Source organism: Salvelinus fontinalis, chromosome 20, assembly GCF_029448725.1.
Source record: "Salvelinus fontinalis isolate EN_2023a chromosome 20, ASM2944872v1, whole genome shotgun sequence".
Classification (NCBI taxonomy): domain Eukaryota; kingdom Metazoa; phylum Chordata; class Actinopteri; order Salmoniformes; family Salmonidae; genus Salvelinus; species Salvelinus fontinalis.
The window spans coordinates 36,655,592-36,683,360 of record NC_074684.1 but is presented as its reverse complement, the minus strand read 5'-3'; the positions used below and the strand labels follow the sequence as shown (position 1 = coordinate 36,683,360).

General features: G+C 43.2%; 1 protein-coding gene across 1 annotated transcript in view; it reads left to right on the top strand.

Moving 5' to 3' along the window:
- The first annotated feature begins 23,833 nt into the window (after positions 1–23,833).
- The window catches only part of LOC129817802 (prepronociceptin-like), a 28,342-nt gene continuing 24,406 nt past the window's right edge, over positions 23,834–27,769 (top strand). The window contains exon 1 of the mRNA XM_055873372.1: positions 23,834–24,007. The gene's annotated coding sequence lies outside the window, so the exon portion shown is untranslated. The remainder of the gene's footprint in view (positions 24,008–27,769) is intronic.

Here is a 27,769-nt window from a genome sequence, read left to right as displayed (position 1 = left end):
ACAGTAATACTGATATCTGTCCTGTACCCGTCTCCCTACAGATTGTAGTCTCACAGACAGTAATAATGATATCTGTCCTGTACCCGTCTCCCTACAGATTGTAGTCTCACAGACAGTAATACTGATATCTGTCCTGTACCCGTCTCCCTACAGATTGTAGTCTCACAGACAGTAATAATGATATATGTCCTGAACCCGTCTCCCTACAGATTGTAGTCTCACAGACAGTAATAATGATATCTGTCCTGAACCCGTCTCCCTACAGATTGTCGTCTCACAGACAGTAATACTGATATCTGTCCTGTACCCGTCTCCCTACAGATTTTAGTCTCACAGGCAGTAATACTGATATATGTCCTGTACACGTCTCCCTACAGATTGTCGTCTCACAGACAGTAATAATGATATCTGTCCTGTACCCGTCTCCCTACAGATTGTAGTCTCACAGACAGTAATAATGATATCTGTCCTGTACCCGTCTCCCTACAGATTATAGTCTCACAGACAGTAATAATGATATCTGTCCTGAACCCGTCTCCCTACAGATTATAGTCTCACAGACAGTAATAATGATATATGTCCTGAACCCGTCTCCCTACAGATTGTCGTCTCACAGACAGTAATAATGATATCTGTCCTGTACCCGTCTCTCTACAGATTGTAGTCTCACAGACAGTAATACTGATATATGTCCTGAACCCGTCTCCCTACAGATTGTAGTCTCACAGACAGTAATACTGATATCTGTCCCTGTCCTGAACCCGTCTCCCTACAGATTGTAGTCTCACAGACAGTAATAATGATATCTGTCCCTGTCCTGAACCCGTCTCCCTACAGATTATAGTCTCACAGACAGTAATAATGATATCTGTCCCTGTCCTGAACCCGTCTCCCTACAGATTGTAGTCTCACAGACAGTAATAATGATATCTGTCCTGTACCCGTCTCCCTACAGATTGTAGTCTCACAGACAGTAATACTGATATCTGTCCTGTACCCGTCTCCCTACAGATTGTAGTCTCACAGACAGTAATACTGATATCTGTCCTGTACCCGTCTCCCTACAGATTGTCGTCTCACAGACAGTAATACTGATATCTGTCCTGTACCCGTCTCCCTACAGATTATAGTCTCACAGACAGTAATAATGATATATGTCCTGAACCCGTCTCCCTACAGATTGTCGTCTCACAGACAGTAATAATGATATCTGTCCTGTACCCGTCTCTCTACAGATTGTAGTCTCACAGACAGTAATACTGATATATGTCCTGAACCCGTCTCCCTACAGATTGTAGTCTCACAGACAGTAATACTGATATCTGTCCCTGTCCTGAACCCGTCTCCCTACAGATTGTAGTCTCACAGACAGTAATAATGATATCTGTCCCTGTCCTGAACCCGTCTCCCTACAGATTGTAGTCTCACAGACAGTAATAATGATATCTGTCCTGTACCCGTCTCCCTACAGATTGTAGTCTCACAGACAGTAATACTGATATCTGTCCTGTACCCGTCTCCCTACAGATTGTAGTCTCACAGACAGTAATACTGATATCTGTCCTGTACCCGTCTCCCTACAGATTGTCGTCTCACAGACAGTAATACTGATATCTGTCCTGTACCCGTCTCCCTACAGATTATAGTCTCACAGACAGTAATACTGATATCTGTCCTGTACCCGTCTCCCTACAGATTGTAGTCTCACAGACAGTAATAATGATATCTGTCCTGTACCCGTCTCCCTACAGATTGTAGTCTCACAGACAATAATAATGATATATGTCCTGAACCCGTCTCCCTACAGATTGTAGTCTCACAGACAGTAATAATGATATCTGTCCTGAACCCGTCTCCCTACAGATTGTCGTCTCACAGACAGTAATACTGATATCTGTCCTGTACCCGTCTCCCTACAGATTTTAGTCTCACAGGCAGTAATACTGATATATGTCCTGTACACGTCTGCAAGTCTCCCTACAGGTGTGTATGTGTGTAAGGTCCGCTGGCTGATGCCCCTAGGCGAGGCGTTGTGTGAGAGCCCAGACCTCCAGGTGTGTATCCCCATGAAGTCCCACCGCCCCCCCTCTCTACCGCCCCTCCTGGCCAGGCTGTCTGCACCCTGCTACTGGACATGCTGGCCTCAGACCCTGACGCCCGGCCCACCGCCGCCCAGCTGGAAGACAAGGTCCGCTCTGCCATGGAGGAGGACGCACAGTGGCATGGACACAGTTAGCGTCCCGTAACCACCCTATTCCCTACCTAGTGCACTACTTTAGACCAGAGCCCATAACCACCCTATTCCCTACCTAGTGCACTACTTTAGATCAGGACCCATAACCACCCTATTCCCTACCTAGTGCACTACTTTAGACCAGAGCCCATAACCACCCTATTCCCTACCTAGTGCACTACTTTAGATCAGGACCCATAACCACCCTATTCCCTACCTAGTGCACTACTTTAGACCAGGCACCATAACCACCCTATTCCCTACCTAGTGCACTACTTTAGCTCAGGACCCAAAAACCACCCTATTCCCTACCTAGTGCACTACTTTAGACCAGAGTCCCCATGGTATTTTTGTAAAAAGTAGTTCATTGTATTTGTATTTATTGTGGGTCCCCATTAGTTCCTTCCAAGGCAGCAACTACTCTTCCTGGGGTTTATTATGGATCCCCATTAGTTCCTTCCAAGGCAGCAGCTACGCTTCCTGGGCTTTATTATGGATCCCCATTAGTTCCTGTCAAGGCAGCAACTACTCTCCCTGGGGTTTATTATGGATCCCCATTAGTTCCTGCCAAGGCAGCAGCTACTCTTCCTGGGGTTTATTATGGATCCCCATTAGTTCCTGCCAAGGCAGCAGCTACTCTTCCTGGGGTTTATTATGGATCCCCTTTAGTTCCTGCCAAGGCAGCAGTTACTCTTCCTGGGGTTTATTATGGATCCCCATTAGTTCCTGCCAAGGCAGCAACTGCTCTTCCTGGGGTTTATTATGGATCCCCATTAGTTCCTGCCAAGGCAGCAGCTACTCTTCCTGGGGTTTATTATGGATCCCCTTTAGTTCCTGCCAAGGCAGCAGCTACTCTTCCTGGGGTTTATTATGGATCCCCATTAGTTCCTGCCAAGGCAGCAACTACTCTTCCTGGGGTTTATTATGGATCCCCATTAGTTCTGTCAAGGCAGCAGCTACTCTTCCTGGGGTTTATTATGGATCCCCATTAGTTCCTGCCAAGGCAGCAGCTGATCTTCCTGGGGTTTATTATGGATCCTCATTAGTTCCTGTCAAGGCAGCAGCTACTCTTCCTGGGGTTTATTATGGATCCTCATTAGTTCCTTCCAAGGCAGCAGCTACTCTTCCTGGGGTTTATTATGGATCCCCATTAGTTCCTGCCAAGGCAGCAGTTACTCTTCCTGGGGTTTATCATGGATCCTCATTGGTTCCTGCCAAGGCAGCAGTTACTCTTCCTGGGGTTTATTAAGGATCCCCATTAGTTCCTGCCAAGGCAGCAGCTACTCTTCCTGGGGTTTATTATGGATCCTCATTAGTTCCTGCCAAGGCAGCAGCTACTCTTCCTGGGGTTTATTTTGGATCCCCATTAGTTCCTGCCAAGGCATCAGCTACATTTCCTGGGGTTTATTATGGATCCCCATTAGTTCCTGCCAAAGCAGCAGCTACTCTTCCTGGGGTTTATTATGGATCCCCATTAGTTCCTGCCAAAGCAGCAGCTACTCTTCCTGGGGTTTATTATGGATCCCCACTAGTTCCTGCCAAGGCAGCAGCTACTCTTCCTGGGGTTTATTATGGATCCCCATTAGTTCCTGCCAAAGCAGCAGCTACTCTTCCTGGGGTTTATTATGGATCCCCACTAGTTCCTGCCAAGGCAGCAGCTACTCTTCCTGGGGTCCATTATGGATCCCCATTAGTTCCTGCCAAGGCAGCAGCTACTCTTCCTGGGGGTTTATTATGGATCCCCATTAGTTCCTGCCAAGGCAGCAGCTACTCTTCCTGGGGTTTATTATGGATCCCCATTAGTTCCTGCCAAGGCAGCAGCTACTCTTCCTGGGGTTTATTATGGATCCCCATTAGTACCTGCCAAGGCAGCAGCTACTCTTCCTGGGGTCCATTATGGATCCCCATTAGGTCCTGCCAAGGCAGCAGCTACTCTTCTTGGGGTCCAAACTCACCAAATCATCCACATTACATATAAAACAACAGATAAAACAGTGAACTATGTTTGTACTGAGTGAGATAAAGATAAAACAGTCCATCATATAACATCCCTACACCACCACATTATCCACAACACAACATGTTCAATATCACCATACAACAATATCACCATGTGTGCGTATGCATGCATCTGTACCTTTTTTGTGTGTGTCTCTTCACGGTTCCCGTTGTTCCATAAGGTGTAGGGAATGAGGGGTGGCATTTGGGATACAACGATGATGACAGGCCTGTCACGTTCTGACTTTTATTTCCTTTGTTTTTGTCTTTATTTAGTATGGTCAGGGCGTGAGTTGGGGTGGGCAGTCTATGTTTGTTTATCTATGTTTTTCTATTTCTGTGTTTGGCCTGATATGGTTCTCAATCAGAGGCAGGTGTTAGTCATTGTCTCTGATTGGGAACCATATTTAGGTAGCCTGTTTTCTGTTGGGTTTTGTGGATGGTTGTCTTCAGTCTTCGTGTGTCTGCACCAGATAGAACTGTTTCGGTTTCGTTTATGTTCACCTTTATTGTTTTGTATTTCTTAGTGTTCAGTTTATGTTTGATAATCAACGTGATGGACACTTACCACGCTGCGCATTAGTCCTCTGATCCTTCTAACTTCTCCTCCTCAGACGAGGAGGAAGACGAAAGCCGTTACAAGGGCATCTATATCCAAAGCTACTCATATTCAATCTTATCTACTAGCTGTGGGAAGGACCACGAGGGAGTTGAACCCACAACCTTGGGTTGGTGTTGCCATGCTAACTAACTGTGTCTCTTTTGTCTTTTCAATATATTCAGTCGTATGTGGTCGTTACGGGAGTTGAACCCACAACCTTGGTGACCCATGCTCTTTGTTGTCTAATAGTCAAAAGAAACACCCATTCATATGCACCAAGTCATCAGCAACAGACGTACTGGCCCACTGACTGAGGGGGAACTACTATTGTTTAGGCCATTTGACAAAATACCTAATATATCAGGGAGTCAGTGGACTTCTGTCCTCCATGACACAAACGGTATGTATGCTTTTACTGTCTGGCTCGCTAGCTTAAAGGTCTACGTTGTGGTCAGAAATTGTTCCAAATCTGAACACCAAATATTTAATCTTCCATCAACTATTTCATTAATCATGGCGTACATGTATTGAACTGTAAAAATTTTATTTGAAGGAAATGTGATTTAATAAATACATATTTATGGAGCTTGACTGTCTGTGATTTTAATCAAAATGATACTTAGTTCATTCTTGCATTCGAGATATTTACAATGGCTTTATTATGCCAACTGAGCAGGTGAGATTGTTTTGTTGTTGTCAGTTTAGATCGAGTACATTTTCGGTCCTGTCGTGAACTCTTGTTGCTCAGCAACAACCCAGACATTGTGAGAGTCCGACGGCGTTTCGTGGGATATTGTCATCAGAACCCCTCCAGGCTATGCTTTAGTTTCTATGATTCGGCCAATCGCAGCCAGCTCCAGAGTACACTGTGTGCAATAATTACCCAGATGTTATCGCCACCAATTTTCACAAATCCTCAACTCATCTCACCAAAAGGATGTTTTCTCTCTCTGTCTGATTTGTGTGTGTGTGTGTGTGTGTGTGTGTGTGTGTGTGTGTGTGTGTGTGTGTGTGTGTGTGTGTGTGTGTGTTTTTAAAAAGCATTCCATCAGCAACAGGAAATGAACCCCATCCATTGGTCTGGATGATATATCCGTTGTGTGACTAGAGATGTTAGTAATGGGCATCGGTCTAGTCGTGAACGTCCGGGACAGAGGACAGAGCAGAGATGAACATCTAGCGAACGCTGTTTAGTAAATAAAACATATATATATATATATATATACAGTACCAGTCAAAAGTTTGGACACACCTACTTATTCCAGGGTTTTCTTTATTTTCTACATTGTAGAATAATAGTGAAGACATCAAAACTATGAAATAACACATATGGAATCATGTAGTAACCAAAAAAGTGTTATATATTTGAGATTCCTTTACATTGATGACAGCTTTGCACACTCTTGGTATTCTCTCAACCAGCTTCATGAGGTAGTCAACTGGAATGCATTTCAATTAACAGGTGTTCCTTGTTAAAAGTTAATTTGTGGAATTTCTTACCTTCAACATGCGTTTGGGCCAATCAGTTGTGTTGTGTCAAGGTAGGGGTGGTTTACAGAAGGTAGCCCTGTTTGGTAAAAGACCAAGTCCATATTATGGCAAGAACAGCTCAAATACACAAAGAGAAACAACAGTCAATCATTACTTTAAGACATGAAGGTCAGTCAATCGGGAAAATAACTTTAAAGGTTTCTTCAAGTGCAGTCGCAAAAACCATCAAGCGCTATGATGAAACTGGCTCTCATGACGACGCCACAGGCAAGGAAGACCCAGAGTTACCTCTATAAGTTCATTAGAGTTAACTGGACTTCAGATTGCAGCCCAAATAAATGCTTCACAGAGTTCAAGTAACAGACACATCTCAACATCAACTGTTCAGAGGAGACTGCATGAATCAGTCCTTCATGGTCGAATTGCTGCAAAGAAACGACTACTAAAGGACACCAATAAGACAAAGAGACTTGCTTGGGCCAAGAAACACGAGCAATGGACATTAGACCTGTGGAAATCTGTCCCTTGGTCTGATGAGTCCAAATTTGAGATTTTTGGTTCCAACTACTGTATCTTGTGAGATGCAGAGTAGATGAATGGATGATCTCGGCATGTGTGGTTCCCACCGTGAAGCATGGAGGAGGAGGTGTAATGGTGTAGGGGTGCTTTGCTGGTGACACTGTCTGTGATTTATTTAGAATTCAAGGCACACTTAACCAGCATGGCTACCACAGCATTCTGCAGCGATACGCCATCCCATCTGGTTTGCGATTATTGGGACTATCATTTGTTTTTCAACAGGACAATGACCCAAAACACACCTCCGGGCTGTGTAAGGGCTATTTGACCAAGGAGAGTGATGGAGTGCTGCATCAGATGACCTGGCCTCCACAATCACCCAACCTCAACCCAATTGAGATGGTTTGGTATGAGTTGGACTCCAGAGTGAAGGAAAATCAGCCAACAAGTGCTTAGCATATATGGGAACTCCTTCAATACTGTTAGAAAAGCATTCCAGGTAAAACTGGTTGAGAGAATGCCAAGCGTGTGCAAAGCTGTCATCAAAGCAAAGGGTGGCTACTTTGAAGAATCTGAAATATTACATATATTGTAACGGCTTTCCTCCTGGGATGAAGGAGAGGACCAAAATGCAGTGCAGTTAGTGTTCAACATGTTTAATTTAACGAACTGTGAACACTTACAACAATACAAAACAACAAACGTGAAAACCGAGACAGTCCTATCTGGTGCCGAACACAAACACAGAGACAGGAAACAACCACCCACAATCCCCAACACGAAACAAGCCACCTATATATGATTCTCAATCAGGGACAACAATTGACAGCTGCCTCTGATTGAGAACCATATTAGGCTGGACACAGAAACAGACGAACAGGACACACAACATAAAATTCCCACCCAGCTCACGTCCTGACCAACACTAAACAAGCAAAACACATAAGAACTCTGGTCAGGACGTTACAGTACCACCCTCCTGAGGTGCGGACTCCGAACGCACCCCTAAAACTCAAGAGGAGGGTCTGGGTGGGCATCTGTCCGCGGTGGTGGCTCCGGCACCTGACGAGGACACCACTCCACCACTGTCTTTGTCCCCCTCCTTAGCGTCCTTTGAGTGGCGACCCTCGCCCACGACCTTGGCCTAAGAATCCTCCCCAAGGCCCCCACATGATTTAGGAGACAGCTCAGGACAGAGAGGTAGCTCAGGACAGAGAGGTAGCTCAGGACAGAGAGGTAGCTCAGGACAGAGGAGCAGCTCCGGACTGAAGGGCGCACTATCGGCCTCTTGCGTGGTACCGGAACTGGTGGTACCGGGCTGAGGGCACGCACCTCAGGACGAGTGCGGGGAGAAGGAACAGTGCGTACAGGGCTCTGGAGACGCACAGGAGGCTCTGCCCAGGGTCTCTGCCCTGGCTCTGCCCAGGGTCCTTTGCCGTCTAATTCGTCCTCCCATGTCCATTCTTCCAAATAGTGCAGCCTCTCCTGCTGCTGCTGCTTGGTCCGGGTTAGGTGGGTGGTTCTGTAACGGCTTTCTTCCTGGGATGAAGGAGAGGACCAAAATGCAGCGCAGTTAGTGTTCAACATGTTTAATATAACGAACTGTGAACACTTACAACAATACAAAACAACAAACGTGAAAACCGAGACAGTCCTATCTGGTGCAGAACACAAACACAGAGACAGGAAACAACCACCCACAATCCCCAACACAAAACAAGCCACCTATATTTGATTCTCAATCAGGGACGATTGACAGCTGCCTCTGATTGAGAACCATATTAGGCTGAACACAGAAACAGACGAACTAGACACACAACATAGAATTCCCACCCAGCTCACGTCCTGACCAACACTAAACAAGCAAAACACATAAGAACTCTGGTCAGGACGTTACATATATTTTGATTTGTTTTACACTTTTTTGATTACTACATGATTCCATATGTGTTATTTCATAGTTGTCTTCACTATGCTACAATGTAGAAAATTTGTACAAATAAAGAAAAACCCTTCAATGAGTAGGTGTGTCTGTAATGCCCGGGGTGTAGTGGATGAAGGAGTCAAACGCAGGAGACAGAGAGTTCAGAGTAGCGTTCCAAATTTAATTCCCCAACACGGGTGAAAACACGACGCTACTCTAAAAGTAATGCTCCACCACAAATAAAGTGAGAAACACGAAATTACAAGAACCAACAACGTACACGTACCGTGACACACAAGAATGTACTAACTGTACACACAACAATCCCGCACACCCAGCAGGCCGGGCTGCTGGGTAATAAAGCCCCACAAATCACCCTAACCACAAACAGGTGTAACCACTAAACAAAAAGGGAGGGGGAGGAAAAGTCAGTAGCAGCTAGTAGGCCGGTGACGACGACCGCCGAGCGCCACCCGAACAGGAAGGGGAGCCACCTTCGGTGGGAGTCGTTACAGTGTCCAAACTTTTAACAGGTACTGCATATGTTTTATTGTCAAATTCAACAGATAGGTGCAGCGAAATGTGTTTTACAGTGTCAGCCATAGTAGTAAAGTGTCTCTGGAGCAAATTAGGGTTAAGTGCATGACAGCTCAGGTATTCGTACCAGCAACCTTTCGATTATTGACCCAATGCTGTACGTGCCACCACACTTGGTGACATTTACAGTCAATTATTTACTGAATTCCCATGTAAAAATAACAGTAACATCTTTTATAAACGTATTTTGCCTAGAATTACTTACAGGCAAATGTCGACTGCATTATCTACCAAGATAATTTTCTTCGCTTATAATCACAGCTGTGTATATACCCGCCCTGTGCAACTGGGTCCTGGACTTTCTGACAGGTCGCCCCCAGGTGGTGAGGGTAGGAAACAACATCTCCACCCCGCTGATCCTCAACACTGGGGCCCCACAAGGGTGCGTTCTGAGCCCTCTCCTGTACTCCCTGTTCACCCACGACTGCGTGGCCATGCACGCCTCCAACTCAATCATCAAGTTTGCAGACGACACTACAGTGGTAGGTTTGATTACCAACAACGACGAGACGGCCTACAGGGGGGAGGTGAGGGCCCTCGGAGTGTGTTGTCAGGAAAATAACCTCACACTTAACATCAACAAAACAAAGGAGATGATCGTGGACTTCAGGAAACAGCAGAGGGAGCACCCCCTTATCCATATCGACTGGACAGTAGTGAAGAAGGTGGAAAATTTTTTGTTCCTCGGCGTACACATCACGGACAAACTGAAATGGTCCACCCACACAGACAGTGTAGTGAAGAAGACCCACACTGACAGTGTAGTGAAGAAGACCCACACTGACAGTGTAGTGAAGAAGACCCACACTGACAGTGTAGTGAAGAAGACCCACACTGACAGTGTAGTGAAGAAGGCACAACAACGCCTCTTCAACGTCAGGAGGCTGAAGAAATTTGGCTTGTCACCAAAAACACTCAAACATTTACAGATGCACAATTGAGAGCATCCTGTCGGGCTTTATCACCGCCTGGTACGGTAACTGCAGCGCCCTGAACCGTAAGGCTCTCCAGAGGGTAGTGAGGTCTGCACAACACATCACCAGGGGCAACTACCTGCCCTCCAGGACACCTACACCACCCGATGTCACAGGAAGGCCAAAAAGATCATCAAGGACAACAACCACCCGAGCCACTGCCTGTTCACCCCGCTATCATCCAGAAGGCGAGGTCAGTACAGGTGCATCAGAGCTGGGACCGAGAGACTGAAAAACAGCTTCTATCTCAAGGCCATCAGACAATTAAACAGCCATCGCTTACATTGAGTGTCTGCTGCCAACATACTGACTCAATCTCTAGCCACTTTAATAATAAAAAATTGGATGTAATAAATGTATCACTAGTCACTTTAAACAATGCCACTTTATATAATGTTTACATACCCTACATTACTCATCTCATATGTATATACTGTACTCTATACCATCTACTGCATCTTGCCTATGCCGTTCGGCCATCGCTCATCCATATATTTATATGTACATATTCTTATTCATTCCTTTACTCTTGTGTGTATAAGGTAGTTGTTGTGAAATTGTTAGATTACTTGTTAGATATTACTGCATGGTCAGAACTAGAAGCACAAGAATTTCGCTACACTCGCATTAACATCTGCTAACATGTGTATGTGACCAATTTGATTTGATTTGAGCTTCATATTCCTAGCTGGAATCTTTCCATTTACTGTGAATTTGTGAGAAAAGAAAAATGAAATCCCCATTAGCTAACGCTGTAACGTTAGCTAATCTTCCTGGGATCCAACACCAATTAACAAGTAGACAATACAGACAATTAAAATATCTGACAGGAAACACATTTAACATTTAGTTGCTGCTTTCTGTGCATGCTTTCAGACATAGTAAATACAGTTCCTAATGCCTTATTGATGAGGAATATGACATGGGCCATTCTCCAAGTCCCCAGTATCATGTTGTTCAGTTTAAATGACATGGGCCATTCTCCAAGTCCCCAGTATCATGTTGTTCAGTTTAAATGACATGGGCCATTCTCCAAGTCTCCAGTAGCATGTTGTTCAGTCTAAATGACATGGGCCATTCTCCAAGTCTCCAGTATCATGTTGTTCAGTCTAAATGACATGGGCCATTCCCCAAGTCCCCAGTATCATGTTGTTATGTCTCAGGAACTATATCACTATACTCATAATCCAAGCTGAATATTATTTCTAGCCTGGTCTCAGATCTGTGTATGCTGTCATTCCACTCCTTGTCATGCCAAACATGACGAGTGCCATGATGGCACAAACTGACTGGCACTGTACCCAGGCTATAATATTTCCAATGTATTTTATGGCAAATGTACTTGAGACTTGCTCTGTGTCAGCCATGGGAGTTCCTTGAATGTTACACTTATCACTCACTCAGCCCAGCTGGAGATGACCCTCGTAAAAACGTACAGAGTTCAGAAATCTGGAATCCTGAAACATGTTTTGCCCTTCGTGCCCGCTCCCATACCCTATAATTCTGTATTTCTTTGTGACTCATTTGTATACAGCTAGACCAGAAAAGCAACATCTCTGATTGGCAGATGAATGGCAACCCTGATTAGAAGCACCTGCTGCTCATTTGTTGTTCTTTACAAATGCTGTTTTGAATTCAGATTAAATTGTACCTACACATTTGAAGAAGGCTGTAAAGCTGAAATGTTTGTGTACGCTCTCCCTGATGCAGTGAAATAATGAAGTAAGCTTTATGCGACATCTTTTTGAGTGCGAACCAATTACACCTCTTAGTTCCCCTGAAATAGGGCCTCATTAACAATAATGGACAGCAGACCGAGTCAGAGGAGGCTGGTGGGATGAGCTATAGGAGGATGGGCTCATTGTAATGAATGGAATGGAATTCATGGAACGGTTTAAAACACCTGGAAACCACATGTTTGACTCCATTCCATTAATTCCATTCCAGCCATTGCAATGAGCCCATCCTCCTATAGCTCCTCCCACCAGCCTCCACTGGTCTGCATCCAAAAATCGCTGGAGCTGAAGACTTATAGTTCCCTCACTAACTTTAAACATCAACTATCTGAGCAGCTAACCGATCGCTGCAGCTGTAAATAGTCCATCTGTAAATAGCCCACCCAATCTACCTACCTCATCCCCATATTGTTTTTATTTACTTTTCTGCTCTTTTGCACACCAGTATTTCCACTTGCACATCATCATCTGCTCATCTATCACTCCAGTGTTAATCTGCTAAATTGTAGTTATTTCACTACTATGGCCTATTTATTGCCTTACCTTCTCATGCCATTTGCACACACTGTATATAGACTTTCTTTTTTTTCTATTGTGTTATTGCCTGTACGTTTGTTTATGTGTAACTCTGTGTTGTTCTTTGTGTCGCACTGCTATGCTTTATCTTGTCCAGGTCGCAGTTGTAAATGAGAACTTGTTCTCAACTAACCTACCTGGTTAAATAAAGGGGAAATAACAAAAAATGGCACCCTATTCCCTATGTAGTGCACTATTTTTGACCATAGCCCATTGAGCTTTGGTCCACTGTAGTGCACTATATGGGGTACTATTTGGAACACAAGACAGCCTGCAGCTAAAGGTGGAGGGAGGATGGAGAGAGACTAGTGGCAGGGACCAGGGACAGGGACCAGGGACCAGGGACAGGGACCAGGGACAGGGACCAGAGACCAGAGACAGGGACCAGGGACAGGGACCAGGGACCAGGGACAGGGACCAGGTACAAGGGACCAGGGACCAGAGACCAGAGACAGGGACCAGAGACCAGGGACCAGGGACCAGGGACAGGGACCAGGGACCAGAGACCAGAGACAGGGACCAGAGACCAGAGACCAGGGACCAAGGACAGGGACCAGGGACCAGAGACCAGAGACAGGGACCAGAGACCAGGGACCAAGGACAGGGACCAGGGACAGGGACCAAGGACAGGGACCAGGGACAGGGACCAGGGACCAGAGACCAGGGACCAGAGACCAGAGACAGGGACCAGAGACCAGGGACCAGGGACCAAAGACAGGGACCAGGGACCAGGGACAGGGACCAGAGACCAGGGACCAGGGACCAAGGACAGGGACCAGGGACCAGAGACCAGAGACAGGGACCAGAGACCAGGGACCAGGGACCAAGGACAGGGACCAGGGACCAGAGACCAGAGACAGGGACCAGAGACCAGGGACCAGGGACCAAGGACAGGGACCAGGGACAGGGACCAGGGACAAGGGACCAGGGACAAGGGACCAGGGACCAGAGACCAGAGACCAGAGACAGGGACCAGAGACCAGAGACCAGAGACCAGGGACCAAGGACAGGGACCAGGGACAGGGACCAGGGACCAGGGACCAGGGACCAGAGACCAGAGACCAGGGACCAGGGACCAGAGACCAGGGACCAGGGACAGGGACCAGAGACCAGAGACCAGAGACCAGAGACCAGAGACCAGGGACCAGGGACCAGAGACCAGAGACCAGAGACCAAGGACAGGGACCACGGACAGAGACCAGAGACCAGGGACAGGGACCAGGGGGTGAAAGAGAGCAGCCCGGCTCTGCGTTATTGCTGACCCGTTACCCACTGAATTCTGTGCATTAATTTAAATAGAAAAACTTGAAGTGTTGAATCTTGCATTGTTTTGTACATCAGCTCATACACCTCATTCCATGGAATAGATACATGAAAAATCTGTTGCCAGTGTTTACCAAAGCCCGATGCGTAATGTAGACGCTGGGAGGAACCCAGTGATGAGTTCAATAACAAACTGAACATGGCGCAATAAACGAAACAAGAGTCACATACAAAACAAAACAACATCAATACCGCCTGGGGAATAAACCTAAGGGAGTGCCAGATATAAGGGGAGGTCATGAGAGAGGAAATGGAGTCCAGGTGTGCCTCATCATGAGGAGCAGGTGCGCGTAATGATTGATGCCAGGTGCGCGTAATGATGGTTGCCAGGACCGGTGATTTAGTAAACCGTCGATGTCGAACACAGGAGAGGGGGAGCAGGAGCATACGTGACACAATGCCAGCTGTGGATACGTGTGGTTGCCTTTTGTAATTATCATACTTCAATCGTATGGTCTTTTATTCTGATGCTGCCACAGTTAAATTAGCATTGCACTTGGCCCTTCCACTGTATTGTAATTCCCATTATTTTTGTGTCCATCCATTTTCCACTGTTAATAGCGTTGATCCCAGGGCAGCCTAAAACATTATTCTAGTCCAGTCTAGATTATAATACATCACATTTTGTGTTGTGGACATGTGGTGGTGTGACAGTATTATATGATGTACTGTTTTATATTTTGTTTTATATGTAATATAAGTGTCTTAATGTGTCTGGACCCCAGGAAGAGCAGCTGCTGCCTTGGCAGAAACTAATGGGGGTCCATAATAAATCCCAGGAAGAGTAGCCGCTGCCTAGGCAGGAACTAATGGGGAACCATAATAAACCCCAGGAAGAGTAGCTGCTGCCTTGGCAGGAACTAATGGGGATCCATAATAAATACAAAAACAAATAAGCTCAGTGATTAATAACAGCAATAAATCACATACTTTCCAGTCATGAATAATTCAAGAATTAGATTGCATGTAGCACATGATTGGCCGTTTTCCCAGACACAGATCTTCCTTCTCAATAAAGATTGTAAAACCAGTCAGAGACATAGTATTTATTGTAATGAACTGTACTTTTTAGTGGGGACAAAACAGCGTTTTAGAAGAGTATTATCCTACAATAATTATTATTATTACCTTATTATTTCTAAATGTCACACTTCAAGAAGCATGTCAGTCTGATGTGTTGGGGTGCTGCAGTGAGTAGGGGCTCTGATTCCAATCAATAGTCAGTCTGGTGTGTTCTATTGTTGTAGAAGATGCACCAACATTCTATTGTTGTAGAAGACGCACCGACATTCTTTTGTTGCAGAAGATGCACCGACATTCTATTGTTGTAGAAGATGCACCGACATTCTTTTGTTGCAGAAGATGCACCAACATTCTATTGTTGTCGAAGACGCACCAACATTCTATTGTTGTAGAAGACGCACCAACATTCTATTGTTGTCGAAGACGCACCAACATTCTATTGTTGTCGAAGACGCACCAACATTCTATTGTTGTAGAAGATGCACCAACATTCTATTGTTGTAGAAGATGCACCAACATTCTATTGTTGTAGAAGATGCTCCAACATTCTATTGTTGTAGAAGATGCACCGACATTCTATTGTTGTAGAAGATGCTCCAACATTCTATTGTTGAAGAAGATGCACCAACATTCTATTGTTGTAGAAGACGCACCAACATTCTATTGTTGTCGAAGACGCACCAACATTCTATTGTTGTAGAAGACGCACCAACATTCTATTGTTGTAGAAGATGCACCGACATTCTATTGTTGTAGAAGATGCTCCAACATTCTATTGTTGTAGAAGACGCACCAACATTCTATTGTTGTAGAAGATGCACCAACATTCTATTGTTGTAGAAGATGCACCAACATTCTATTGTTGTAGAAGATGCTCCAACATTCTATTGTTGAAGAAGATGCACCGACATTCTATTGTTGTAGAAGATGCACCGACATTCTATTGTTGAAGAAGATGCACCAACATTCTATTGTTGTAGAAGATGAACCAACATTCTATTGTTGTAGAAGATGCACCAACATTCTATTGTTGTAGAAGATGCACCAACATTCTATTGTTGTAGAAGATGCTCCAACATTCTATTGTTGTAGAAGATGCACCGACATTCTATTGTTGAAGAAGATGCACCGACATTCTATTGTTGTAGAAGATGCACCAACATTCTATTGTTGTAGAAGATGCACCAACATTCTATTGTTGTAGAAGATGCACCAACATTCTATTGTTGTAGAAGATGCACCAACATTCTATTGTTGTAGAAGATGAACCAACATTCTATTGTTGTAGAAGATGCACCAACATTCTATTGTTGTAGAAGATGCACCGACATTCTATTGTTGTAGAAGATGCACCAACATTCTATTGTTGTAGAAGACGCACCAACATTCTATTGTTGTAGAAGACGCACCAACATTCTATTGTTGTAGAAGATGCACCAACATTCTATTGTTGTAGAAGATGCACCAACATTCTATTGTTGTAGAAGATGCACCAACATTCTATTGTTGTAGAAGATGCACCAACATTCTATTGTTGTAGAAGATGCACCAACATTCTATTGTTGTAGAAGATGCACCAACATTCTATTGTTGTAGAAGATGCACCAACATTCTATTGTTGTAGAAGCAGCAGCACATAATAGGTTGAGCGTGTGTGTGTGTGTGTGTGTGTGTGTGTGTGTGTGTGTGTGTGTGTGTGTGTGTGTGTGTGTGTGTGTGTGTGTGTGTGTGTGTGTGTGTGTGTGTGTGTGTGTGTGTCTGGGCATGTGTGTGAGACAATGCACAGAGATGTTTGTGATACTTCTAATCAAGCCTCTGATCGCAAATACAGTTAACTACCTGCAGAAGATGGGTTCTGTCACACTTCGCTAGTATTTATCTATCAGGAAAGGCCCTCCATGTTCCATAATCATATTTCACATCCCATTGACAGAGACACTACGTGACCAGAAGTATGTGGACACCTGCTCTTTTGCTGCTATAACAGCCTCCTCTCTTTTGGGAAGGCTTTCTACTAGATATCTGCATTCACATACAGTGGAATAATACTATTCATATCAATACATAGTAGCTAGGATTTATTGTCATGACTTTTGGTAACCACTGGAGTGGGCGAAAATGAAATTCCTTCAACTAGTTCTGTAGAGCATTCAGTCCCCCAAAGACATGGTGTGTGTGTGTGTGTGTGTGTGTGTGTGTGTGTGTGTGTGTGTGTGTGTGTGTGTGTGTGTGTGTGTGTGTGTGTGTGTGTGTGTGTGTGTGTGTGTGTGTGTGTGTGTGTGTGTGTGTGTGTGTGCGTGTGCGCGCATGTGTGTGTGTGTGTGTGTCTACAGTACCAGTCAAAAGTTTGGACACACCTACTCATTGAAGGGGTTTTTGTAGAATAATAGTTAAGGCATCAAAACTATGAAATAACACATATGGAATCATGTAGGAACCAAAAAAGTATTAAACAAATCAAAAGATATTTTAGATTCTTCAAAGTAGCCACCCTTTGCCTTGATGACAGCTTTGCACACTCTTGGCATTCTCTCAACGAGCTTCGCCTGGAATGCTTTTCCAACGGTCTTGAAGGAGTTCCCACATATGCTGAGCCATTGTTGGCTGCTTTTCCTTCACTCTGCGGTCCAACTCATCCCAAACCACCTCAATTGGATTGAGGTCGGGGGATTGTGGAGGCCAGGTCATCTGATGCAGCACTCCATCACTCTCCTTGGTCAAATAGCCCTTACACAGCCTGGAGGTGTGCTGGGTCATTGTCCTGTTGAAAAACAAATTATATTCCCACTAAGTGCAAACCCGATGGGATGGCGTATCGCTGCACAATGCTGTGGTAGCCATGCTGGTTAAGTGTGCCTTGAATTCTAAATAAATCACAGTGTCACTAGCAAAGCACTATCACACCTCCTCCTCCTCCATGCTTCACGGTGGGAACCACACATGCGGAGATCATCCGTTCACCTACTCTGCATCTCTCAAAGACACGGCAGTCGGAAACAAAAATCTCAGATTTGGACTCATCAGTCCAAAGGACAGATTTCCACCGGTCTAATGTCCATTGTTCATGTTTCTTGGCCCAAGTAAGTCTCTTCTTATTATTGGTGTCCTTTTGTAGTGGTTTCTTTGCAGCAATTCGACCACTTGAACTCTGTGAAGCATTTATTTGGGCAGCAATTTCTGAGGCTCGTAACTCTAATGAACTTATCCTCTGCAGCAGAGGTAACTCTGGGTCTTCCTTTCCTGTGGTGTTCCTCATGAGAGCCAGTTTCATCATAGCGCTTGATGGTTTTTCAGACTGCACTTGAAGAAACTTTCAAAGTTCTTGAAATTTTCCAGATTGACTAACCTTCATGTCTTAAAATAATGATGGACTGTCGTTTCTATTTGCTTATTTGAGCTGTTCTTGCCATAATATGGACTTGGTCTTTTACCAAACAGGGCTACCTTCTGTAAACCACCCCTACCTTGACACAACACAACTGATTAGCTCAAACGCATGTTGATAATAAGATATTCCACAAATTAACTTTTAACAAGGCACACCTGTTAATTGAAATGCATTCCAGGTGACTAAGTCATGAAGCTGGTTGAGAGAATACCAAGAGTGTGCAAAGCTGTCATCAATATAAAGGGTGGCTACTTTGAAGAATCTCAAATATAAAATATATTTTGATTTGTTTAATACCTTTTTGGTTACTACATGATTCCTTATGTGTTATTTCATAGTTTTGATGTCTTCACTATTATTCTACAATGTAGAAAATAGTCAAAATAAAGAAAAACCCTGGAATGAGTAGATGTGTCCAAACTTTTGACCGGTACTGTGTGTGTGTGTGTGTGTGTGTGTGTGTGTGTGTGTGTGTGTGTGTGTGTGTGTGTGTGTGTGTGTGTGTGTGTGTGTGTGTGTGTGTGTGTGTGTGTGTGTGTGTGTGTGTGTGTGCGTGCGTGCGTGCAGTAGATAGGAGGATGCTAACGATGTAATGACCCTCCAATAAGAGTTACGACTTTAATCACCTCTTCTGTTTTCTAACTGAATGGTGCTTCTGTGAGGTCGCTGTTCCGTTGCTAATTATCAAAACGGCTCTTGTAATTATCTCTGATTGGGGTCAAAGCCTCTCGTTTACTTGCAAAGTCTGTGTGTCAGCATGTCACAGAGAGAGAGAGAGAGACATTCTGCACAGTGTTTTAGTTCTATCTCCATTTAATAAATAGTAGACTCTTTCATGAATCATTATTTGTTTGTGGACTGGAGCCGAGCTCTTATTGAAGTCCACAGCGTTCTTTTCTCTCCGCCCCCCCCCCCCCCCCCTACCCCACCACCATTCTTATCTTTTAAAGCTTAGCAAACAGGAAAGAGAATGACATATCGATACATCTGTCTCCTGGGCTGACCCATGTTCAGTCCACAGTCAGTTTCTTCATGTCTTTTATTGTATCAACAAGGAGCTATTGAAAGGAAATATGTTGGGAGCTGGTACACCTGTGATTGTGTGTGTGTTTTTTGTGTGATTGTGACGGTGAGGGTGGGGGCGGGGGCGGGCTGGGTTGAGGAAGGTGACATGACATTGGGAAAGCTCGCTGAGTTTAATGCGTCCATCATAAAGGTGAACAGACCGTAGGGTTAGGCCACTCTATTGAATATCTTTGTAATTTGTCATTGGATTCCTATCTAAAACTTTCATACTACTGCATTTTTTTTGTGTATGTACTATTCCGTAATGTGTTCCGTAGGACTTTATGTATTACTGTGTGACGTCAGAGAGTTCCATCGGGATTGTTATGAGGTTTAAGACGTTGTTATGAGGTGAATTAGAACGCTCATTCTCACCGCCGCAGCGTGCCTCCGGGGAATACATATCCACTGACATAGATGATTAGATAGTGTAGTCTATGGGGTTTTTGTGTTATTGGGTTGGATGTTACCAAGGGTGGAAACCAATTACACATTGACTGTTTGCTTATTTGTGTTCCTTCATAATTCTAATTTAGCAAAGATTCATAAGATCAAACTGGGTATGAAAATATGATTTTGACCATGACATAACACCGGTAAAGAATGTATTTTTGGTGCTTATCTGTAAATATATATATTTTTTAAATGCTAGTCAATGTGGCTAATAATCGTACTTAGGATTTGTGCTGGATTTCTCTCTCTCTCTTTTTCTCTCTTTCTTTCTCTCTGTCTATATACAGTTGAATTCTTGTTAATAAACTATAGTTTTGGCAAGTCGGTTAGGACATCTACTTTGTGCATGACACAAGTAATTTTTCCAACAATTGTTTACAGACAGATTATTTCATTATAATTGACTGTATCACAATTCCAGTGGGTCAGAAGTTTACATACACTAAGTTGACTGTGCTTTTAAACAGCTTGGAAAATTCCAGAAAATTATGTCATGGCTTTAGAAGCTTCTGATAGCCTAATTAACATAATTTGAGTCAATTGGACGTGTACCTGTGGATGTATTTCAAGACCTACCTTCGAACTCAGTGCCTCTTTGCTTGACATCATGGGAAAATCAAAAGAAATCAGCCAAGACCTCAGAAAAAAATGGTAGACCTCCACAAGTCTGGTTCATCCTTGGGAGCAATTTCCAAACGCCTGAAGGTACCACGTTCATCTGTACAAACAATAGTACGCAAGTATAAACACCATGGGACCACGCAGCCGTTATACCGCTCAGGAAGGAGACTCGTTTTGTCTCCTAGAAATGAACGTACTTTGGTGCGGAAAGTGCAAATCAATCCCAGAACAACAGCAAAGGACCTTGTGAAGATGCTGGAGGAAACAGGTACAAAAGTATCTATATCCACAGTCAAACGAGTCCTATATCGACATAACCTGAAAGACCGCTCAGCAAGGAAGAAGCCATTGCTCCAAAACTGACATTAAAAAGCCAGACTATGGTTTGCAACAAAGATCGTTCTTTTTGGAGAAATGTCCTCTGGTCTGATGAACAAAAATAGAACTGTTTGGCCATAATGACCATCGTTATGTTTGGAGGAAAAAGGGGGAGGTTTGCAAGCCGACGAACACCATCCCAACCGTGAAACACGGGGTAGAAGCATCATGTTGTGGGGGTGCTTTGCTGCAGGAGGGACTGGTGCACTTCACAAAATAGATGGCATCATGAGGGAGGAAAATGATGTGGATATATTGAAGCAACATCTCAAGACATTAGTCAGGAAGTTAAAGCTTGGTCGCAAATGGGTCTTCCAAATGGACAATGACCCCAAGCATACTTCCAAAGCTGTGGCAAAATGGCTTAAGGACAACAAAGTCAAGCTATTGGAGTGGCCATCACAAAGCCCTGACCTCAATCCTATAGAAAGTTTGTGGGCAGAACGGAAAAAGCGTGTGCGAACAAGGAGGCCTACAAACCTGACTTAGTTACACCAGCTCTTTCAGGAGGAATGGGCCAAAATTCACCCAACTTATTGTGGGAAGCTTGTGGATGGCTACCCGACTTGTTTGACCCAAGTTAAACAATTTAAAGGCAATGTTACCAAATAGTAATTGAGTGTATGTAAACTTCTGACCCACTGGGAATGTGATGAAAGAAATAAAAGCTGAAATAAATCATTCTCTCTACTATTATTCTGACATTTCACATTCTTAAAATAAAGTGGTGATCCTAACTGACCTAAGACAGGGACTTTTTACTAGGATTAAATGTCAGGAACTGTGAAAAACTGAGTTTAAATGTATTTGGCTAAGGTGTATGTAATCTTCTGACTTCAACTGTATCTATCTATCTCGCTCTCTCTCAGAGATAGAAGAGAGCAGAGATAGCAGAGAGCAGAGATACTGATAGAAGAGATAGCAGAGAGTAGACATATCAGAGAGCAGAGATACTGATAGAAGAGATAGCAGAAATAGTACAGAGAAAAGATTGTAAAGAGCAGAGATAGCAGAGATCAGAGATTGTAAAGAGCAGAGATAGCAGAGAGCAGAGATTGTAAAGAGCAGAGATAGTAGAGAACATAGATTGTAAAGAGCAGAGATAGCAGATATATGAGAGTGCAGAGATAGCAAATAGCAGAGATAGCAGAGATTAGAAATAGCAGAGAGAGCGAGAGATCAGAGATAGCAGATATAGTAGAGATAGCAGAAAGCAAAGATAGTAGAGAGCAATGGTAGCAGAGATAATAGTGAGTATAGATAGTAGAGATTAGAGATAGCAGAGTAGAGATAGTAGAGAGCCGAGAGAGCAGCTGTAGCAGAAATAGCAGAAAGATCAGTGATAGTTTATTGAATAGATATCATATCTAGCAGAGATAGCAGAGAGTAGAGAGCAAAGATAGTAGAGAGCAGATATCAGAGATAGCAGAGAGCAGAGATAGTATAGATAGTAGAGATAGCTGAGATAGTATAGAGCAGATATAGCAGAGAGTGGAGATATCAGAGATAGCAGGGAGCTGAGATTGTTGAATACAGATAGCAGAGAGCATATGCATAGATAGCAGAGAGCATATATAGCAGAGAGCAGAGATGGCAGAAAGTAGAGATAGCATGAGGTAACAAAGAAAGATGTTGAATACAGATAGCAGAGAGCATATGCATAGATAGCAGAGAGCATATATAGCAGAGAGCAGAGATGGCAGAAAGTAGAGATAGCATGAGGTAGCAAAGAAAGAGAGAGCAGAGATGAGAGATAGCAGAAATAGCAGAGAGCTGAGATAGTAGAGAGCAAAGATAGCAGAGATAGCAGAGAGCAGAGATAGTAGAGAGCAGAGATATTAGAGAGCAGAGATAGCAGAGAGCAGATATATCAGAGAAAGCAGTGGTCTCCAAAACTAATGTTTCCACTACGCTGGCTCTTAACTGAGCTGTCCCAGAGCTACCCCAAGTGTCTGTCTGTCTGTCTGTCTGTCTGTCTGTCTGTCTGTCTGTCTGTCTGTCTGTCTGTCTGTCTGTCTGTCTGTCTGTCTGTCTGTCTGTCTGTCTGTCTGTCTGTCTGTCTGTCTGTCTGTCTGTCTGTCTGTGTGTGTGTGTGTGTGTGTGTGTGTGTGTGTGTGTGTGTGTGTGTGTGTGTGTGTGTGTGTGTGTGTGTGTGTGTGTGTGTGTGTCTGTGTCTGTGTCTGTGTCTGTGTGTGTGTGTGTGTGTGTGTGTGTGTGTGTGTCAGTTTGGTAGACAGGGGACAACTCTTCCTTCTGTATCAGACCACACAGAAACTCTTCACAAGGGATGCAAAATTACGGTAACTTTCCCAAAATTCTCAGCTCCCTTGGATTTTTACCAGAATTTAGCAGCCCTAGTCTCCACAAAATGTGATTTTCAAACTTTATACAATAGTAGCTTCCTTAATTAAAAAAGCCCTAATGATTCAAACATTCATCATCTTAACAACAGCTTCTCTGCTCTTCTCCCCTCCCATCTGGTGAGGTACTTAGTGGTGTTTTTCTTTCCAGAGTTGAAATGTCTCTGGTTTTCTGGCTCTGCATTGTCTTTGTCTAGGAAAGAATTAAGGATATATATTTTTTAAACAAGAACCAAGTCTATTGATCCCTGATCGATTGTATTGATGTTGTACTTTCTAACTTGCATCTTCAGAATATATTTTACTTTGTTTGGTCTTAGATTGTGGTTTTAGTAGTTATGGAAACAATATACATACAGTCTGTAGATGCAGTATATGTTTTATATCCCATTAGTTTGTTTCTAGAGGACTAGAGATAGAAGTAAGTGACTTAGGCCATGCCTCGTGAATTGCGTCAGCGTTGATCACCGAATGAGTGTATGGGTAGCTCCACTTTGTGCGTAACAGGGTATACCCCCACCTCCCTCTCTCCCTCCCCGCCGCGGGCTATGTGAATGGTGAGTGAGGGGAAGGCGAGCGGGGTGGGTAGTTGTGCTAGGCGAAAAAGGGTGTGTGTCGCTATAAGAAGCCAAAAGAGCCCGATGCAGTCTGTTGGTTCAGTCAAACTCTCCAAGCGCTAATAAGGATAAGACCTAACTACTGTCTACCGCTCTGCATCTACAAGAGACTGAGATAAGGTTATCTAAGGTAAGTGAGAGACTTCTCAGCTAGCACATAACGTTCTGAGAACCATCTGTTTCTTAGAGATTGGTGAGAGTGTGGTTGTCCTGTGGTTATTTTGCATACAACCTTCCCGACAATGTTCCAGGAATGGTGCGGGATAGTTGCTTGGCTTTGGAACATTCTCAGCGAATTTAAGGAATTTATCAAAATAATGTTATTTTCCTGATATTTCATTACTTCAAAAGTGTTTTTTTTACATTTTTCTTCTAAAAGTTCAAACAGGGTTACATTCTAGGAACGTTTTTCGACTGGTTTGACATCGGGAATGTTCTCAAATAGTTTTTTAACGACCCTGTGTTTATAAGCGCGGAAATCGACTCTGCCGCTGGAGCATGCTTTTGCGGCACAGTTGATATCGCGCCGGACAAAAATGTGAAGAAACAACGTTCTTCTGTGGGAATTTCAATACTTCAGCTTAACGTTTCCTACAGGTTTCCTCATGGTTCTATTTAAAGTCAACTTTTCAACTCGTTCAGAAAACACAACAATATTATTAAGGATAGAGAGAGAGAGTTGTGTTGCTGCTGAGAACGGTATATGTTTTTAAATAACACTCTTAGATGATTTCGTGTGGTTTTTATGGAAAGTTTTCATAAGATTTTCAAGAGGTTGAATTAACATTCTCGGGGAAAAAAAACAATTTGAGAACATGACATTAAATAAAACCATGAGAAAACCTGTAGGAAATATTATGCTGACGACGTACTGAAATTCTCACAGAACAACATTTGTTTCTAAACGCTCTTGGAACAATTTGAGAAACGTAAATAAGAAAAAAAAAAGCTCCGACGAAGGCCGTGAGGCCGATACGTAAAGCTTATATCAGTGATACTATCAAGAGCAGTGTGCGATTTCCTTTTTCCTTCATCTTGTTCAACTGTTACCATGCACCTGCAAAAAAAGATTGCTCAGATGTGCGAGTGCCTTTTTGAATTTTGTAGAACCATTAAATAAAACCACGAGAAAACCTGTAGGAAACGTTAAAGTATTGAAATTCCCACAGAAGAATGTCAAACCAATTGGAGAATATTCCTACAACGTTACGATCATGTTTGAACTTTTAGGAAACGTTTTGTAATAAAGTAATAAATTACCAAGAAAATAACGTTATTTTGTCAAGTTCCTTAAATGTGCTGGGGATGTTCCAAAAAACCAAGCCACCATTCACAGAAAGTTGTGGCAATGATGTATGCAAAATAGCCAGAGGACAACCACACGCTCACCAATCTCTAAGACTGTTAATATCAGTGTAACGCCTTACCTGGCATTACCCCGAGCACTTATTAATCATGATGGTGATGATGGTGATAGTAGTAATGAATGTGCGTAATCTCTTCTACGGATCGGGAGAGAGAAAACTCTAATATAGATTGAACCAAATGATTAATAAGCTAAGTAACGGCTGGCTAGAGTTGGTCGAAAGTTTGAACAATTTGCACAAAATGTTACGTTTATACTAACGCAACAGTCATGTTTCTAGTTGGTTTATTAGGTCAAATAGTAACTATAAATCCACATAGAAATCCATATCCGCCAATAGGAATCTGGTCAAAAGTAGTACCGTTTGTAGGCTATTAGGCTATTAGGGTGATATTGTGAGTGTGTAATGTGCCCAATCAATGATGTAAGCGTGCAGAATTGATTTGGTCACCATAAGCCATTACAGAAGGTAAACGCTAGCTTTAATAAGTTACAACTAGCAGTGTCATTACCGGATTTAGATTCATAAACCACTTACAGTAAGCGAATGAATTATGTGAATGAATTATGAATGAATTGAATGAATTATGTTCATTTTTCACCCCCGTCATCAATACTAATCCGTGAGTAGTGCTTGTAGTGTTTTAAATGACATGCACTGGACCACGTACTTTACGAAGTTGGTAACACGTGTTCCCTGAATGACGTACACATTTTATGTAGTGTTTAAGTAGTGTTTAAGTAGTGTTTTATGTAGTGTTTAAGTGGTGTTTAATGTAGTGTTTATGTAGTGTTTTAGTAGTGTTTATGTAGTGTTTATGTAGTGTTTATGTAGTGTTTATGTAGTGTTTAAGTAGTGTTTAAGTAGTGTTTTAAGTAGTGTTTCAGTAGTGTTTTATGTAGTTTTTAAGTAGTGTTTTAAGTAGTGTTTCAGTAGTGTTTTATGTAGTGTTTAAGTAGTGTTTTAGTAGTGTTTATGTAGTGTTTATGTAGTGTTTAAGTAGTGTTTTATGTAGTGTTTTAAGTAGGGTTTAAGTAGTGTTTTAAGTGTACAACTGTGCACTGCATTATGTAGTGTTATGCCTATAGCCCTAGGTTTATTAAGTTAGATAGCTCTAACAGAGGGGTTATTAAGGTAGCTAGCTCTAACAGAGGGGTTATTAAGGTAACTAGCTCTAACAGAGGGGTTATTAAGGTAACTAGCTCTAACAGAGGGGTTATTAAGTTAGATAGCTCTAACAGAGGGGTTATTATGGTAACTAGCTCTAACAGAGGGGTTATTATGGTAACTAGCTCTAACAGAGGGGTTATTATGGTAACTAGTTAAACAGAGGGGTTATTAAGGTAACTAGCTCTAACAGAGGGGTTATTAAGGTAACTAGCTCTAACAGAGGGGTTATTAAGGTAACTAGCTCTAACAGAGGGGTTATTAAGGTAACTAGCTCAACAGAGGGGTTATTATGGTAACTAGCTCTAACAGAGGGGTTATTACGGTAACTAGCTCTAACAGGGGTTATTAAGGTAACTAGCTCTAACAGAGGGGTTATTAAGGTAACTAGCTCTAACAGAGGGGTTATTATGGTAACTAGCTCTAACAGGGGTTATTAAGGTAACTAGCTCAACAGAGGGGTTATTACGGTAACTCGCTCTAACAGAGGGGTTATTAAGGTAACTCGCTCTAACAGAGGGGTTATTAAGGTAACTAGCTCTAACAGAGGGGTTATTAAGGTAACTAGCTCTAACAGAGGGGTTATTACGGTAACTAGCTCAACAGAGGGGTTATTACGGTAACTAGCTCTAACAGAGGGGTTATTAAGGTAACTAGCTCTAACAGAGGGGTTATTACGGTAACTAGCTCAACAGAGGGGTTATTACGGTAACTAGCTCTAACAGAGGGGTTATTAAGGTAACTAGCTCTAACAGAGGGGTTATTACGGTAACTAGCTCTAACAGAGGGGTTATTAAGGTAACTAGCTCTAACAGAGGGGTTATTAAGGTAACTAGCTCTAACAGAGGGGTTATTAAGGTAACTAGCTCTAACAGAGGGGTTATTATGGTAACTAGCTCTAACAGAGGGGTTATTAAGGTAACTAGCTCAACAGAGGGGTTATTAAGGTAACTAGCTCTAACAGAGGGGCTAATAAGGTAACTAGCTCTAACAGAGGGGTTATTACGGTAACTCGCTCTAACAGAGGGGTTATTAAGGTAACTAGCTCTAACAGAGGGGTTATTAAGGTAACTAGCTCAGCAGAGGGGTTGTTAAGGTAACTAGCTCTAACAGAGGGGTTATTACGGTAACTCGCTCTAACAGAGGGGTTATTACAGTAACTCGCTCTAACAGAGGGGTTATTAAGGTAACTAGCTCTAACAGAGGGGTTATTAAGGTAACTAGCTCTAACAGAGGGGTTATTACGGTAACTAGCTCTAACAGAGGGGTTATTACGGTAACTCGCTCTAACAGAGGGGTTATTATGGTAACTAGCTCAACAGAGGGGTTGTTAAGGTAACTAGCTCTAACAGAGGGGT